An 18,723-nucleotide genomic window follows, 5' to 3' on the forward strand; every position below is an offset into this window, starting at 1 on the left:
AGAATAAGTCACACATAAAGCTGTTCACATGAAGACTAACACCTGAATTTTCAATGGTTATTCTAATATAAAAATGGGCTTGGATCACTTTTCAACACGTTTTCAAAGAATACAGATACTAGCCTAGAATTTATTACCGAGCAAATGTATCATTCACATCAACACAAGAGGAGAAACTTTACACAGCATAATCACCAGGAAGCCATGTCTCTTCAGCAATCTTACTCTAAAAGTGGGAAAACGCATTCTGAAAATAAGGGATATTCTCAAGAGGACAGAAATAGTAAAAACCCTGTAGTAATTCATCAGAAGAGGGAAAAAGTATGTGGCAACAACAAAATAAAAAAGACCCATAAATACTCCTCATTAATAACGCTAAGCATAGGGGTTGGGGCTTAAGCTCAGTGGTAGAGCATATGTCTAGCAAGTACAAGGCCCCAAGATTCGGTCCCCAGCTCAAAAAAAAAAAAAAAAAAAAAAAAAAAAAAAAAAAAAAAAAAAAAAACGCTAAGCATTAAGTATCCCACACCAATAATATACCGGCTATTAGTTTGTTTAAGAAAACAGGTTTATTTCTCCTGCATCCAAAAAGGACATTTGTTTTAGATACAATTGCATACTCGTGTTTAGAATGCAATTGCCCATATTTCTTTTTTTTTCTTTTTTTCTTTTTCTTTTTCTTTTTTTTTTTTTGGTAAGTATATTTAGTGTTCATTAGTTTTTTATAAAAATCTTGAAGATTTTCTGTTTAATTGTAAGTATAGAATTTTCATTTAAATGTATTTCTTTTTTTTTCTTTTTTTTGGGGGGGTGTTCCCCTCCCCACCCTTCCCCCATTACCGGCCTCCCCCTAACAATCACGTTCACTAGGGGTTCAGTCTTAGCAGGACCAAGGGCTTCCCCTTCCACTGGTGATCTTACTAGGATATTCATTGCTACCTATGAGGTCAGAGTCCAGGGTCAGTCCATGTATAGTCTTTACGTAGTGGCTTAGTCCCTGAAGCTCTGGTTGGTTGGCATTGTTGTACATATGGGGTCTCAAGCCCCTTCAAGCTCTTGCAGTCCTTTCTCTGATTCCTTCAACGGGGGTCCTTTTCTCAGTTGAGTGGTTTGCTGCTGCCATTTGCCTCTGTATTTCCTGTATTCTGGCTGTGTCTCTCAAGAGATCTACATCCAGTTCCTGTCAGTCTGCATTTCTTTGCTTCACCCGTCTTCTCTAATTGGGTCGCTGTATATGGGGCAACATGTGGGGCAGGCTCTGAATGGGTTTTTCTTCTGCCTCGGTTTTATTCTTGGCCTCCCAATTTCCTGCCAAGTGTATTCTTGTTCCCTTTTTAAAGAAGAGTGTGTCATTCATATTTTGATCATCAGTCTTGAGTTTCATGTTTTCTATGCATCTAGGGTAATTTGGGCTAATAGTAACTTATCAATGAGAGCATACCATGTGTGTTTTTCTATGGTTGTGTTACCTCACTCAGGATGATATTTTCCAGTTCCCTCCATTTGTCTATGAATTACATTAAGTCATTGTTTTTGATAGCCGAGTAGTATTCCTTTGTGAAGATTTGCCACATATCATAAGGCAATATTTTAAATGCTAGAAAGTATACTTTTCGGAGAACATTATTTTGTAAATTTAATTCATCAGTTTTCATTAGTTTTATCTGAATGAATATTATTTGCTAATATGTTTATATTTTAGGAATCTGTGTGTGTGTGTGTGTGTGTGTGTGTGTGTGTGTGTGTGTTTGATAATTCAACTCTAATATGACCATGAAATTGCTTTAGTGATAATGATAATTTATGGGAACTGAGAATTTTTTTATATAATATATACCTATATATATATGAAAATATGATCTGTATATTTTTTCAAAGCACTGTTTAGATATGTATACTAGATTAAGCCTTCTAATTGCAGTTTTAGATTTTTCCAACACTAATTTTATCTTCTTAGGTGTCTAGAAAGAAATACATGGAATCATGAATCATCTCAACTTCAAATGTAGGTACACTCAATGTTATATCTTCCTTTTAAACATGATTGTTCATCTTTGGAGCATAAAATATATATGTATATATTTAATATGCTCTATTTATATTAGAAAAGTGTGCTACATTGTATATATGTATTCGTTGATAACTTCCTTCTCTAACCAAATTTTAAGAATAAATTACTTATGTACATTATTATAAAATCTAAGATCATTGAGTTTTTTACCAAAATCAAATACCATAATGCATAAATATAAGAAGCATTTCCTGACTGTGGCTATTAACAAAAAATATATGATATACAACCTCTATAAACTTATTTTGATATTAACCATTAAAGTTTCTTCAAGTAGTTGTTCAACTTTTAATAAAGGGAAGTCACCAATTCTGTCAATAATTTTTTCATTCTATATTCCTTTAAATTGTAAAATACATTTTTATTTAAATAAGTCATAACCTAAAGGGAAATATTATATAGACAGCAAAAGAGACCAAAGGAAATTAGTACCAAACTCTAATATTTTTGTCAATATCAGAAATGGCAAATGATAATTACTTTATTATTAATTTAATGAGACAAGATATCTTCTTTATTTAATAATTTTTCCTGAATATTTTATGTATTTACATTTCAAATGTTATTTCCTTTCCTTTTCTTCCATAACATCCCTGACCGTCTTCTGTGAGGATGTTCCAATTCCCACCAATCTACTTCAACCTCAATGCTGTGGCATTACCCTACATCGGGGATACAATCCTTCACAGGATTAAGGGCTTTTCCTTCCAATGATATTAGACAGAGCAATCCTCTGCCACATATGTGGCTGGAGTCATGGGTCCCTCAAACTGTACTCACTAGTGGGTGTTTTAATCCCTCGAATTTCTGGTGGGTCTGGTTGGTTGATATTGTTGTTCTTCCTGGGGTTTTGCAAACCCCTTCAGCTCATTAAGTATACTCTCTAACAACTTCATTGAACCCCCTTGATCAATCCAATGTTTAGCTACAATCATCCTCACCAGTGTCAGCAGGGTTCTGTCAGAGTCTCTCAGGAGACATCCATATCTGACTCCTGTCAACAAGGACTTGGTGGCATCAGCAATAGTGATAGGTTTGTGTGACTGCATATGGGACAGATCCACACATGGGGCAGTCTCTGGTTGACCCTTTCTTCAGTCCCTGCTTAACTCTTTATCCTTGAATTTCCTCCCATGAATATTTTTTATCCCTTCTAAGAAGGAATGTCACATCTGCATTTTGGTCTTCTTCCTGCTTGGGCTTCACATGACCTGTGAATTCTTTCTTATGTATTCCACACGTTTGGGCTGATACACACTTCCAATAAATGTATTCCATTTGTGTTCCTTTGTAACTGGGTTACCTCACACAGAATGTCAATTTCTAGTCTATCCTAAGAATTTTATGCAACATTGTTTTCGGTAGGTTAGAAGAACACATGTGTATAAATGTACTATATTTCATTTATCCATTACTATGTTTTGGGACATCTGGTTTCTTTTCAGCTTCTGGCTATTATAAAAAAGAAAGGTTGCTCTCAACCTGTAGCATTATGTGTCCTTCTTATATGTTGGAGCATCTTTTGGGTATATATCAAAGAAATGGGATTGTGGTATCCTCAGGTAGTACTATATCCAACCTTGCGAGAAAAATCCAGACTTATTTCCAGATGGTTATACCAGCTTGCAATCTGACCAACAATGGAGGAGAGTTCCACTTTCTCCACCTTCTTGTCAGAATCTGTTGTGAATTTCTTATCTTAGCCATTCTGAGTGGTCTGCTGTATAACCTCAGAATTGGTTGATTTGCATTTACCTGATGGCTAAGGATGTTGATATTCCTCGGTAGAGAATTCTTTGTTTATTGCTATTCACCATTTTTGAAAGGACTATTTGATATTCTGGAGTCTAACTCCTTGAGTCTTTGTAGAGATTGATTTTAGCCCTCTATCAGACAGAAGATTGGTAAAGATCTTATCTTAACATATTGATTTTAACTTTTTCCAAATTCCAGTGCCATATGCCTTACAAAAGATTTATGAAGTCCCATTTGTCAATTCTCGATCTTGGAGGAAAGCCATTGGTGTTCTGTTCAGTAAATTTCCCCACTTTTTCTTCTATTAGTTTAAGATTATATGTTTCTTGTGGAGATACTTGATCTACTTTGACTTGAGCTTTGTACAGGGTGATAAGAATTGATTGATTTCCATTCTTCTACATGCTAACCTCCAGTTTAATGAGAACCGTTTGTAAAAAATTTTATCTTTCCATTGGTTGGTTTCGCTTCATTGTCAAATATCAAGTGGCCAAAGGTGTATGCCTTCATTTCTGGGCCTTCAATTATATTACATTGATCTACCTGACTGTCCCTTTATCATTCCCATTCAATTTGCATTATTATTGTTCTCTAATACAGCTTGAAGTCATCAATAGTGATTGTCCCAGAAGTTCTTATATTGTTGATGAACTTTTTCTCTATCATGGGGTTCTTGTTATTCCAACTGTATTTTCAATTTGCTCTTTCTAACTCTGTGAAGAAATGAGTTGAAATTTTGATGGTGATTGCCTTGAATCTCTTGGTTGCCTTTGGCAAGATGGCAATCTTTACAATATTAACCCTGCACAGGCATGAGCATGGGAAATTATTCTATCTTCGGAGATCTTCTACAATATTTTTCTTCAGAGACTTGAAGTTCCTGTCATACAGAACTTTCACTTGCTTGTTTAGAGTCAACCTGAAATATTTTTTTATTAATTGTGACTATTTTGAAGGCTGTCATTTCCTTAATTTCTCCTCAAACTGTTTATCCTTGAATTAGAATGCTCTGATTTGTTTGATTTAAGTTTACATCCAGCCACTTTGCTGAAGTTGTTTATCAGCTGAAGGAGTACCCTGGCGGAATTTATGGGGTCACTAAAATATACAATCACATCATCTAACATCATGATATTTTAAATTCTTGCTTTCTAAATTTTTCCATTTTCCCTCGAGTTTTTGTCTGATTTTTGTGGATAAGACTTCCAGTACTATATTGATGTGGTAAGTAGAGATTAGTCAAACTTTTCTAGTTCTTGATTTTTGTGGTATTGCTTCAAGTTTCTCACCAGTAAGTTTGATGTTGGCAACTTTTTTTTTGTAATATTGCTTTTACTGTATTTAAGTATGGGATTTTTATTCCTAATATTTTCCAAGACTTCTAACATGAACAAATATTTACTTTTTAAATTTTTTATCTACATCTAAAAAGATGATCATTTACCCCCCCTCCTGGGAGTTTATTTACATAATTGATTTTGCTGTGTGCTGACATCCAGTTGAACCATAATTTTTAGCACCTTTGTCAAAGACAAAGTGACCATGGGTGTGTGCATTAATTTCTTGATCTGCATGTTAGGATATCTGGAGAAATTTTCAATTACCATGGATTGAGGAAACAAGGCATTCCATTACAAAGCCAAATGTACTAAATATCTTTCCACAAATCCTACCCTATAAATGACAGTAGATGGAAACTTCCAACAGAAGGAGGGAAACTACACCTTAGCAAAAAGTAGGGAATTATTCTTTCAACAAACCCAAAAGATGATAGCCACACAATTGTAATTACATTTCTTTAGTTTTTTTTTAAGTTTTTTTTTTCACTTGGATATTTCTTATATACATTTCGAGTGTTATTCCCTTTCCCGGTTTCCGGGCAAACATCACCCTCCCCCTTTCCTTCTTTATGGGTTTTCCCCTCCCCATCCTCCCCACCTTGTCGCCCTCCCCCCAACAATCACGTTCACTGGGGTTCAGTCTTAGCAGGACCCAGGGCTTCCCTTCCACTGGTGCTCTTACTAGGATATTCATTGCTACCTATGAGGTCAGAGTCCAGGTTCAGTCCATGTATAGTCTTTAGGTAGTGGCTTAGTCCCTGTGAGCTCTGGTTGCTTGGCATTGTTGTTCATAAGGGGTCTCGAGCCCCTTCAAGATCTTCCACTTCTTTCTCTGATTTCTTCAACGGGGGTCCAATTCTCAATTCAGTGGTTTGCGGCTGGCATTCGCCTCTGTATTTGCTGTATTCTGGCTGTGTCTCTCAGGAGAGATCTACATCCGGATCCTTTAGGCCTGCACTTCTTTGCTTCATCCATCTTGTCTAATTGGATGGGTGTATATGCACGGGCCACATGGGGGGCAGGCTCTGAATGTGTATTCCTTCTGTGTCTGTTTTAATCTTTGCCTCTCTAATCCCTGCCAAGGGTATTCTTGTTCCCCTTTTAAAGAAGGAGTGAAGCATTCACATTTTGATCATCCATCTTGAGTTTCATTTGTTTTAGGCATCTAGGGTAATTCAAGCATTTGGGCTAATAGCCACTTATCAATGAGGGCATACCATGTGTGTTTTTCTGTGATTTGGTTACCTCACTCAGGATATTATTTTCAAGTTCCGACCATTTTCCTACAAATTTCATAAAGTCATTGTTTTTGATAGCTGAGTAATATTCCATTGTGTAGATGTACCAAATTTTCTGTATCCATTCCTCTGTTGAAGGGCATTTGGGTTCTTTCCAGCTTCTGGCTATTATAAAAAAGGCTGCCATGAACATAGTGGAGCACGTGTCTTTTTTTATATTTTGGGGCATCTTTTGGGTGTATACCCAAGCGAGGTTTAGCTGGATCCTCAGGCAGTTCAATGTCAAATTTTCTGAGGAACCTCCAGACTGATTTCCAGAATGGTTGTACCAATCTACAATCCCACCAACAAAGGAGGAGTGTTCCTCTTTCTCCGCAACCTCACCAGCATCTGTTGTCACCTGAGTTTTTGATCTTAGCCATTCTCACTGCTGTGAGGTGAAATCTCAGTGTTATTTTGATTTGCATTTACCTTATGACTAAAGACGCTGAACATTTCTTTAGATGTTTTTCAGCCATTCAGCATTCCTCAGCTGTGAATTCTTTGTTTAGCACTGAACCCCAATTTTTAATAGGGTTATTTGTTTCCCTGTGGTCTAACTTCTTGAGTTCTTTGTATATTTTGGATATAAGGCCTCTATCTGTTGTAGGATTGGTAAAGATCTTTTCCCAATCTGTTGGTTGCCGTTTTGTCCTAACCACAGTGTCCTTTGCCTTACAGAAGCTTTGCAGTTTTATGAGATCCCATTTGCCGATTCTTGATCTTAGAGCATAAGCCATTGGTGTTTTGTTCAGGAAATTTTTTCCAGTGCCCATGTGTTCTAGATGCTTCCCTAGTTTTTCTTCTATTGGTTTGAGTGTATCTGGTTTGATGTGGAGTTCCTTGATCCACTCGGACTTAAGCTTTGTACAGGGTGATAAGCATGGATCGATCTGCATTCTTCTACATGTTGACCTCCAGTTGAACCAGCACCATTTGCTGAAAATGCTGTCTTTTTTCCATGTGATGGTTTTGGCTCCTTTGTCAAAAATCAAGTGCCCATAGGTGTGTAGGTTCATTTCTGGGTCTTCAATTCTGTTCCATTGGTCTATCTGTCTGTCTCTGTACCAAACCGTGCAGTTTTTATCACTATTGCTCTGTAATACTGCTTGAGTTCAGGGATAGTGATTCCCCCTGAAGTCCTTTCGTTGTTGAGGATAGTTTTAGCTATCCTGGGTTTTTTGTTATTCCAGATGAATTTGCAAATTGTTCTCTCTAACTTTTTGAAGAATTGGATTGGTATTTTGATGGGGATTGCATTGAATCTGTAGATTGCTTTGGTAAAATGGCCATTTTTACTATATTATTCCTGCCAATCTATGATCATGGAGATCTTTCCATCTTCATAGGGCTTCTTCAATTTCTTTCTTCAGAGTCTTGAAGTTCTTATTGTACAGATCTTTTACTTGCTTGGTTATTGTCACACCGAGGTACTTTATATTATTTGGGTCTATTATGAAGGGAGTTGTTTCCCTAATCTCTTTCCCAGCTTGGGTCTCTTTTGTGTAGAGGAAGGCTACTGATTTATTTGAGTTAATTTTATACCCAGCCACTTTGCTGAAGTTGTTTATCAGCTTTAGTAGTTCTCTGGTGGAACTTTTGGGATCATTTAAATATACAATCATATCATCTGCAAATTGTGATATTTTGACTTCTTCTTTTCCAATCTGTATCCCCTTGACCTCCTTCTGTTGTCTGATTGCTCTGGCTAGAACTTCAAAAACTATATTGAACAAGTAGGGAGAGAGTGGACAGCCTTGTCTAGTCCCTGATTTTAGTGGGATTGCTTCAAGTTTCTCTCCATTTAGTTTAATGTTAGCAACTGGTTTGCTGTATATGGCTTTTACTATTTAGGTATGGGCCTCGAAATCCTATTCTTTCCAAGACTTTTATCATGAAGGGGTGTTGAATTTTGTCAAATGCTTTCTCAGCGTCTAATGAAATGATCATGTGGTTTTGATCTTTCAGTTTGTTTATATAATGGATCACGTTGATGGTTTTCTGTATACTAAACCATCCCTGCATGCCTGGGATGAAGCCTACTTGATCATGGTGGATGATTGTTTTGATGTGCTCTTGGATTCGGTTTGCCAGAATTTTATTGAGTATTTTTGCGTCGATATTCATAAGGGAAATTGGTCTGAAGTTCTCTTTCTTTGTTGGTTCTTTGTGTGGTTGAGGTATAAGAGTAATTGTGGATTCATAGAAGGAATTCGGTAGTACTCCATCTGTTTCAATTTTGTGGAAGAGTTTGGATAATATTGGTACGAGGTCTTCTATGAAGGTCTCATAGAATTCTGCACTAAACACATCTCTACCTGGGCTCTTTTTGGTTGGGAGACCTTTAATGACTGCTTCTATTTCCTTACGAGTTATGGGGTTCTTTAACTGGTTTATCTGTTCCTGATTTAACTATGGTACCTGGTATCTGTTTATGAAATGGTCCATTTCCTGCAGATATTCAAGTTTTGCTGAATATAGGCTTTTATAGTAAGATCTGATGATTTTTTCAATTTCCTCTGAATCTGTAGTTATGTCTCCCTTTTCATTTCTAATTTTGTTAATTTGCATACACTCTCTGTGTCCTCTCGTTAGTCTGGCTAAGGGTTTATCAATCCTGTTGATTTTCTCAAAGAACCAACTTTTGGTTCTGTTGATTCTTTCTATGGTCCTTTTTGTTTCTACTTGGTTGATTTCACCTCTGAGATTGATTATTTCCTGCCTTCTATTCTTCCTGCATGTGTTTGCTTCTTTTTGTTCTAGAGATTTTAGTTGTGCTATCAAGCTGCTGCCATATGCTCTTTCCTGTTTCTCTCCGCAGGCACACAGCGCTATGAGTTTTCCTCTTAGCACAGCTTTCATTGTGTCCCATAAGTTTGGGTATGTTGTACCTTCATTTTCATTGAATTCTAAAGAGTCTTTAATTTTTTCTTTATTTCTTCCTTGACCAGGTTATCACTGAGTAGAGCATTGTTTAATTTCCACGTATATGTGGGCATTCTTCCCTTATTGTTATTGAAGAGCAATTTTAGGCCGTGGTGGTTGGATAGAACGCATGGGATTATTTCTATCTTTTTGTACCTGTTGAGGCCCGTTTTATGACCAATTATGTGGTCAGTTTTTGAGAAAGTACCATGAGGAGCTGAGAAGAAGGTATATCCTTCTGCTTTAGGGTAGAATGTTCTATAAATATCAGTTAAGTCCATTTGGCTCATGACTTCTCTTAGTCTGTCTATGTCTCTGTTTAATTTCTATTTCCATGATCTGTCCATTGATGAGAGTGAGGTGTTGAAGTCCCCTACTATTATTGTGTGAGGTGAAATGTGTGTTTTGAGCTTTAGTAAGGTTTCTTTTACGTATGTAGGTGCCCTTGTATTTGAGGCATAGATATGTAGGATTGAGAGTTCATCTTGGTGGATTTTTCCTTTGATGAATATGAAGTGTCCTTCCTTATATTTTTGATGAATTTTAGTTGAAAATTGATTTTATTTGATATTAGAATGGCTGCTCCTGCTTGCTACTTCTGACCATTTGCTTGGAAAGTTGTTTTCCAGCCTTTCACTCTGAGGTAGTGTCTGTCTTTGTCTCTGAGGTGTGTTTCCTGTAGGCAGCAGAATGCAGGGTCCTCGTTGCATATCCAGTTTGTTAATCAATGTCTTTTTATTGGGGAGTTGAGGCCATTGATGTTGAGAGATATTAAGGAATAGTGATTATTGCTTCCTATTATATTCATAGTTGGATGTGAGGTTATGTTTGTGTGCTTTTCTTCTTTTTGTTTTGTTGCCAAGACGATTAGTTTCTTGTTACTTCTAGGGTATAGCTTGCCTCCTTATTTTCAGCTTTACCATTTATTACCTTTGTAGTGCTGGATTTGTTGAAAGATATTGTGTAAATTTGGTTTTGTCATGGATTATCTTGGTTTCTCCATCTATGTTAATTGAGAGATTTGCAGGAATCAGTAACCTGGGCTGGCATTTGTGTTCTCTTAGGGTCTGTATGACATCAGTCCAGGATCTTCTGGCATTCATAGTTTCTGGCGAGAAGTCTGGTGTGATTCTGATAGGTCTGCCTTTATATGTTACTTGACATTTTTCCCTTACTGCTTTTAATATTCTTTCTTTATTTTGTGCGTTTGGTGTTTTGACTATTATGTGACAGGAGGTGTTTCTTTTCTGGTCCAATCTATTTGGAGTTCTGTAGGCTTCTTGTATGCCTATGGGTATCTCTTTTTTTAGGTTAGGGAAGTTTTCTTTTATGATTTTGTTGAAGATATTTACTGGTCCTTTGAGCTGGGAGTCTTCACTCTCTTCTATACCTATTATCCTTAAGTTTGATCATCTCATTGAGTCCTGGATTTCCTGTATGTTTTGGACCAGTAGCTTTTTCTATTTTACATTATCATTGACAGTTGAGTCAATGATTTCTATGGAAACTTCTGCTCCTGAGATTCTCTCTTCCATTTCTTGTTTACTGTTGGTGAAGCTCGTATCTATAGCTCCTTGTCTCTTCTTTTGGTTTTCTATATCCAGGGTTGTTTCCATGTGTTCTTTCTTGATTGCTTCTATTTCCATTTTTAATTCCTTCAACTGTTTGATTGTGTTTTCCTTGAATTCTTTCAGGGATTTTTGTGTCTCCTCTCTATGGGCTTCTACTTGTTTATTTATGATTTCCTGGAATTCTTTCAGAGATTTTTGTGATTCCTCTCTGTAGGCTTCTACTTGTTCTCTAAGGAATTTCTTCACGTCTTCCTTGAAGTCCTCTAGCATCCTGATAAAATATGATTTTGAAACTAGATCTTGCTTTTCTGGTGTGTTTGGATATACCGTGTTTGCTTTGGTGGGAGAATTGGGCTCCGATGATGCCATGTAGTCTTGGTTTCTGTTGCTTGGGTTCCTGCGCTTGCCTCTCGCCGTCAGATTATCTCTAGTGTTACTTTGTTATGCTATTCCTGACAGTGGCTAGACTGTCCTATAAGCCTGTGTGTCAGGAGTGCTGTAGATCTGTTTTCCTGTTTTCTTTCAGCCCGTTATGTGGACAGAGTGGTCTGCTTTTGGGCGTTTAGTTTTTTCTATCTACAGGCCTTCAGCTGTTCCTGTGGACTGTGTCTGGTGTTCACCAGGCAGGTCACTTGCAGCAGAAAATTTGGTCTTACCTGTGGTCCCGAGGCTCAAGTTTCCTCGTGGGGTGCTGCCTACGAGCTCTCAGCGGAGGCAGCAACCAGGAAGATCTGCGCTGCCATTTCCAGGAGCCTCCATTCACCAGGGTTCCAGATGGCATTTGGTGATTTCCTCTGGTGTCAGAGATGTGTGCAAAGTGCAGTTTCCTTTTGTTTCCCAGGCCTGTCTGCCTCTCTGTAGGTTTATCTCTCCCTCCCACGGGATTTGGGTGCAGAAAACTGTTTATCTGGTCTGTGCCTTCAGGTTCCGGTCATGTCTCAGGCGCAGGGGTCCTGCTGCTCCTGGGCCCTTCCCCACGGGAACCCAGAGGACGTATAGAGTTTCCTCTTTGGCCAGGGATGTGGGAAATGGTGGGCAGTGTTGTGGTCTCTTCCGCTCCGCAGCCACAGGAGTGCCCACCTTACCAGGTAGTGAGGTCTCTCTCCCAAGGGGTTTGGGAGCAAAGAACTGTTGCGGGCCAGGATCCGCGGGTTTGGGATTCCCGGTAAACACTGTAAGTGCCTGGTCATAGAGGATCTTGGCCTCTGTGTGTCCTGAGTTACCCAGGCAGATCTATTGCAGCAGAAAAGTTGGTTTTACCTGTGGTCCCGAGGCTCAAGTTTGCTGGTGGGGTGCTGCCTATGAGCTCTCAGCAGTGGGAGCAACCAGGAAGATCTGTGCTGCTTTTTCCGGGAGCCTCCGTGCACCAGGGTTCCAGATGGCGTTTCTGTAATTACATTTCTAACAACAAAAATAACAGGAGTCAACAGCCCATTTCATTTAATATCTCTTATCATCAATGGACACAATTCCCCAAATAAAAAGACATAAACTAAGAGACTGAAAACATAAAGAGGATCCAAGATTTTGCTGCATACTGTAAATACACCTTAGAGACAAAGACAGAGTATCTCAGGGTAAAAGGATGGAGAAAAATTCTAAACAAATGTTCCCAAGAAACAAGGAGTAGCCCCTTTCTAATATTGAACAACATTGACTTCAACAAAAAGTTATCAAAAATGATAGGGAATGGAACCATACTTGTCAAAGAAAAATAATACTAAGATGAAAGTTCAATTCTGAACAACTATGTTTAAATGCAAGGACACCTAAATTCACAAAAGAAACATAACTATAGCTCAAAGAAAGTATTGCACCACACACAATAAATTGTTGTAGACTTCAATTCTGCACTCTCATCAACGGACAATTTATGGAAACTGAAACTAAACAGATATGGTTAAAATAACAGAAGTTATCTTAATAACTTAAAAAATCCAAATGGATTTAACAGATATTTAGGTAACATTTCATCCTAAATCAGAAGAATATACCTTTTCCTATGCACCTCATTGTAACTTCTCCCAATTTGACCATATACTAATTCACCTAACATGCCTCAATTGATACCAGAATATTGAAATAATCCTATGTATCCTATCAGATCACCATAGACTAGGGCTGCTCTTCTATATTTTATTATTTTTTGGATTTGTTTAAATTATCGATGATTTATTTATGTGGTATATTTAAAACATCATCTTTCTTGATATTTTGTCACTATTCAGTAAAGACTGTGTAAAACCTACTGGTAGTTCGTCCATTTTTGCCTCTATAGTAGAGAGAGTGATTTCTCCATTCCAATCGTGGTTTATATACTACATTTTGAGTTAACTCTTTGTGCGTACACTGCATTTAATATTTTCCTCTTTGTTTGAATATATTTGTATTATCTAACCTTAAAATTTTGTAATTTTATAATGAAATTTTTAATTTCATAATTTCTGACTATAACTTTTGATCTCATTTTGCTTATATTTTTTCTCCATTTTAAATGCATTTTTTCTTTGTGAATACTTTTCCCCTTTTATGTATGTTTGTGCCTTTATGGGTATTTGTTATTGTTTATCAATGGAAAATGCAATTTATTCACAGCAGCACCCATAAAGGAAGGAGAATAAAAGAGTTATTTAGCTATTCCAATAGGATGGATTACTTATTAAAAATAAGAATCTCTGAAACAAAAAACAGTAATGAATTTCACACTAGCCTTCCCCAATGACTCAGCATGGAATAATTCCAGGTAGTGTGCTGTACTCATGTGGTGGTGTGAAATAATTTATGGAAGAATAAAACCACATACCACAGAAAATTTAAAGAATCCCTTTCCCCCTACACACAGATGCATAATGGGATTATAGGGTGGTCAGTACAATTTCTTGAAGGGGTAGTAAACAATTATGTTTCTACAAGGAAGTGATGGCAAGGAAGAATTTCAAACCGTGGTCAAATATATAATTCTGAACATTTGTTGCCAAAATTGTGGGTTTTTCCCCAGGACAATATTAGCTGGACTGAATCCACCTTTTATATATAAAAAGTGGGGAACCATGGCCCTAATGGGAATGATGAAGACAAAAAACAAAAACAATAACAAAAGTGTATATTAATAGAGCAAACCATTAACACAAACTACCACAAACAACTTTACATTCTAACCAGAAAAGGCACCAAAACTAAAGTCACATTTCAGCACCCTATGTGAAGACAAAAGTGAGTGGGACATGGTCTTTCTTCCTTTCATGTTCTTCAAGTACTTTACAGAAAATGGAATCTCCGACTGCTTTTCCATGATTTATTAAAGGTTTTTACAGCCCTCATGTATTAAAATACCATTTGAAAGTATTGATAGCTCCTTTCTAGGTTTTTTCCAAGTTCACAAACATCTTGGACTAAAGTTCCAAAATGTAACTAGGTCCAACCCTGAGCTGTAAAACTATGACAAGGCAATAATAACAGATATTTTCAAGGCCCAAGCACTATAGTACTATACTATTGAGTTCAGTGATCCAAATTAATTCAAATAGCTCAAGAGAGTAGGAAGATACATCTAAAGAAGGGTTAGAAGAGTGTAGAAGAATCAAGTCCTTCCTCGTATATGCCAGCATTTACAGTTCTGCAGTAAGTCCTAAGAGGCAGTATTCAAGTAGCAATGGGAAGAAAGAACTCAGGGCAAGACAGGGAGATAAACTAGCATGGTGGGTTTATGTAAGAGAAATACTTAGAAATGAAAATGTCTTGTAAAATTACAAAGAGTTTTTTTTTTCATTATTTTCTCGTTCAATCAAAACAGACATCCATGAATAATTCTCCTCTAAGGCTTTCATAAAATAGGTTAAACAAAAATTAATATAATCATATAATTGTTTGAAAATGAAAGAAAAGAAAAATAACTTTCATATGTTTCAGAGCAAGATCACAAGGAAATGAGATGAATCTTGTCAAGATGAAACCTAGAGTGACAAGCAGGATCCAGAATTAAGAACTGCATTAGAAAGGCAGTGGAGTAGTGACAGGAACATGGTCAGTCCTGACAGATAAGGCTGGGCCCTTTAAAGGGGCACAGAATGAGGTAAGAACGTATTTCAAATAAAGCAGCACCTTTCCTTTCTTTCACCTCAAGTATCCCATCCCCCAAAAAAACCCATTTTGATAATAATACAGAAGTGTTATGGTATGTCACTCACTTCCCATTTGCTTTTAACCCTCTCTCCGAATTCAGGAAATATGAACATTTTAAATTTCCAAGAAGAAAAATTCATCGCCAGGTATATGGATGTCCTGAGGACCAAGTGACAAATTGAAATATGTGAGGGCTGAGAAGGTGGAGACTGTCTCATTCCACAGAGCAGAAATTGTGACTGCCCAAGTTAAGAAAAGATAAGGCAACCCTAACAGGTAAACTAGTTCTCATAACATTAAACTTATTTACATTATTCTTAACTATACTTAGTTCAAATCACTTTCCAGCTCAATCTTCATTTTGAAAGATGGTGATCTTTCCAGCAGTGTGTCTGTACCATCTTCTCTTCCTAGTATTGACTTTCATTATGGGGATAATAGATGATTGTGGCTCCATAGGTGATGTTTTTATTTCTATATATCACTCTCTTTACATACTATATGTGTAGTAACATTTAAGGAGTTTCATTTGGAGAAGGTATGAATGATTGATCTAATATATATGGCTTAAAACTCTATTGAGATTATTTAGAAAATATCAGGTATCCATTCTCTGTAAATAATTGCTTATCTCATATAATAAAGAAACAATAAAATTTTATTCTAGTCAAAATAATTCTCTATAATTTTTATAACCATAGATGCAGAAGAACATTAAGATAATGTGGAATATTAAATCAGTTGAACTGCATGTTCATTAATTTAAGACTAACGAGAATCTTTGAGATGTTTCTGGAACATATATAGGAACAAAAAACAAAGCACTGCATAAATAGTAGCAGAAGAACAGCGTCATTTTGTTAAATGTTGCTTACCTTCAGATCCACTGTTTTCTTTTATTTAGTAAAAATTCAATTTAAATACTCTTCGTCAGTGTTTTTCATCCTGTCATTGGCTCTATTTTCAAAGCTCCATCCCATAACTAGCATGATTATTAAATTTAAAACCAAGAATTTTGCGTGTGTCAACCACTTTCTCCATTTCCTTATTTGTGGTTTATTCTGTTCCCAATGGCCATGTTGTGTTGAAGTCAGGAAGAATTTCTGGCTCATTTGATGAAAATTTTCTGAAATCATATATGATTCATAGTTGTAAAATCATGTGCATATGTTTAATAGTACTGGATATTATAGTTAAAATCATCTGGGTAAGGAATTTTTGCAGGAATATCATAACACGCTAAAATACTAAAGAGAATACGTAGAAGAGCTAGATATTTATTAAATATTTTTACTCTTCTAGAGTTTGTATATTTACAAAATATGAACAACTCACTTCTTTCTGTGAAATTCACATTCAGGAGTTATTACATTCTAATCAAACTCCTGTATCAGCTCCCATAAAGTTGGATTAAATGCTAATTGCAATCCAAAATGTTTGCAGTAAGAAAATGGGCAAATTATATGTCTGCATGTACTAAACAAGTATGTAATATAAGCATAGTTTTGCTCTTAATGAAATAAGAACTTCTATATGTAATGTGAAAAAATACATCTATTAAAGTAAATTTTTTGTTATATAACAGCTATTAATTCATGGTCTGAGTAATGGCTTAAATTACCAAACCTTGAACAGTAAAGTGGAAATTCAAGTGATTTAGGGGTTCTCTCAAGCATCTTCAATAAATCGAACTAAAATATATTCTTTTAAAATTCTCCTAAATACAGTTATCATGAAATATTCCAGATCACAGTAAATAACTCCAACATATTTTCATTTGCTCAAAACAAGACATTGTCTTTCTTTCTTCTGGCCCTCCCCATAATCAGTCTACTACCAAACACAAAAATTTCCAAAATAGCTGTCTAATAGGAATCTTTTTCTTCATCACAGACACTACTTCCAGATTGATTTCAAAAACATCCTTCAAATCATTCTGTGTATCATTTCATAATACATAAGTAACCAGAGTCCCTGAGTATGTACATAGACAGTTAAACAAACTTATTTAAAACTATTCAATGATTTCTTAGACATTTTCCATAAAATTTACATCTCTCATATTGTTTCTGTAAGCCCATATATGATATGTAAGCTTCAGCTTTATTTGCTCCTCTCTTCCATCACTTAATCTATACAAACTACTTTCATATTTACTTTTTGTATATGTCAAGCTCTTTTCCTTTTATTGACCATATATTTATAGTAATATTGCCCGAAATATAGTTCAATTATTTTTCATCTAATTTAACTTAGCTGTCACTTCCTTAGGACAATCTCCATGATCTTATTTCTAAGATAGATTCTTCAGTTATTTGCATACAATCAAATGCTACACACTGATTTATGCATTTCTTTCTTTCTTTTTTCTTATATCGTAATGCATTTTTTATAAGAGAAAGCTCATAATACTTTTTATTCAGTCCTAACCTATACCATCATTATGGAGCCTGGTATATTAATGGAGACTTAGTATTTATTTCCTGATTCAGTATGTTGTAATAATAAACTTTATACTATTCTTCGTTTTAATGAATATGCATTCCATGCATTGGATAAACCATCATGAAGTATTTATGTGAGTTCTTCAATATATTACAATTCAATAACCTAGATGACATTGTCTAAACATTTTTATTTGTCAAGGATAATCTATTTCACATTCAACAGCAAAGCTTTATTGACTGAGCAATTATCTCAGCTAGGAATACATTTGACATGAAAGAAAAAGATACCTAATTTTAATTGATAGCGCCCATGTAAAAAAAGCCAGGTCCCAATCATCTGTGGTCCAATCTCTGAAAATAAAAAGAGATGATCTTTTCTAGGAGCTTACTGGTCACGGAGTCAAATTTCATTTGTGAGCTGTTTCAGTGAAAGATTAAAAACCAAGAGGACCCAAAGCAGTGTTTACAGAGCTGAACCTGGACATCATCTCTCTCTCCCCATGTCCCACCTGGAAATGCCTGGACTTCCAGGAGTGCTGACACACTCAAGATCACAGGATAGACTATCACTTTTCAGGGGGAACTGCCTGGAGCCCTCAGAACCCAGTAACAAAGGGCCAGTCTGTTACAGGATAATTATGGTTTCTATCTATTCCTTGTCGCTGAACCTGATCCACAGCTCTTGGTACACAAGATCCTTCAGGAGAGAGATAGTGTCCATATAGGCGTACAAGAGGATCAATCCATTATCAGAGACAGTAAAATCAGCTAATCCCAGAGATAACGAGATGGCAAGAAGGAAGTATAATAGCCTAAGCAATATAAACCAAGGTTACATGACATCATCAGAACCCAGTTCTCACACCAACACAAGGCTAGCATACCCTCAACACAACAGAAAAGAAAAAGAAATGTTTGTAGTTTAAATCACTTAACATGATGTTGTTAAAGGATTTTAAGAAGAACATAAATAATTCCATCAAAGAATTAAAGGACAACAGATGTAAAGAGATAGAACCCCTTATAGAGGAAACACAAAAATCCCTTAAAGAATTACAGGAGACCTTAAGGAGACCATAGGCAAATGGATGAAACTAGAAAATATCATCCTGAGTGAAGTAACACAAACACAAATAAACACACATAGAATGCTTTCAATTGTAAGTGGAAATTAGCCCAAGAGCTCAGAACATCCACAATAAACTCACATACACT

The sequence above is a fragment of the Rattus norvegicus genome, chromosome 11 (genome assembly GCF_021556685.1).
Source record: "Rattus norvegicus strain SHRSP/BbbUtx chromosome 11, alternate assembly SHRSP_T2T, whole genome shotgun sequence".
Lineage (NCBI taxonomy): Eukaryota > Metazoa > Chordata > Mammalia > Rodentia > Muridae > Rattus > Rattus norvegicus.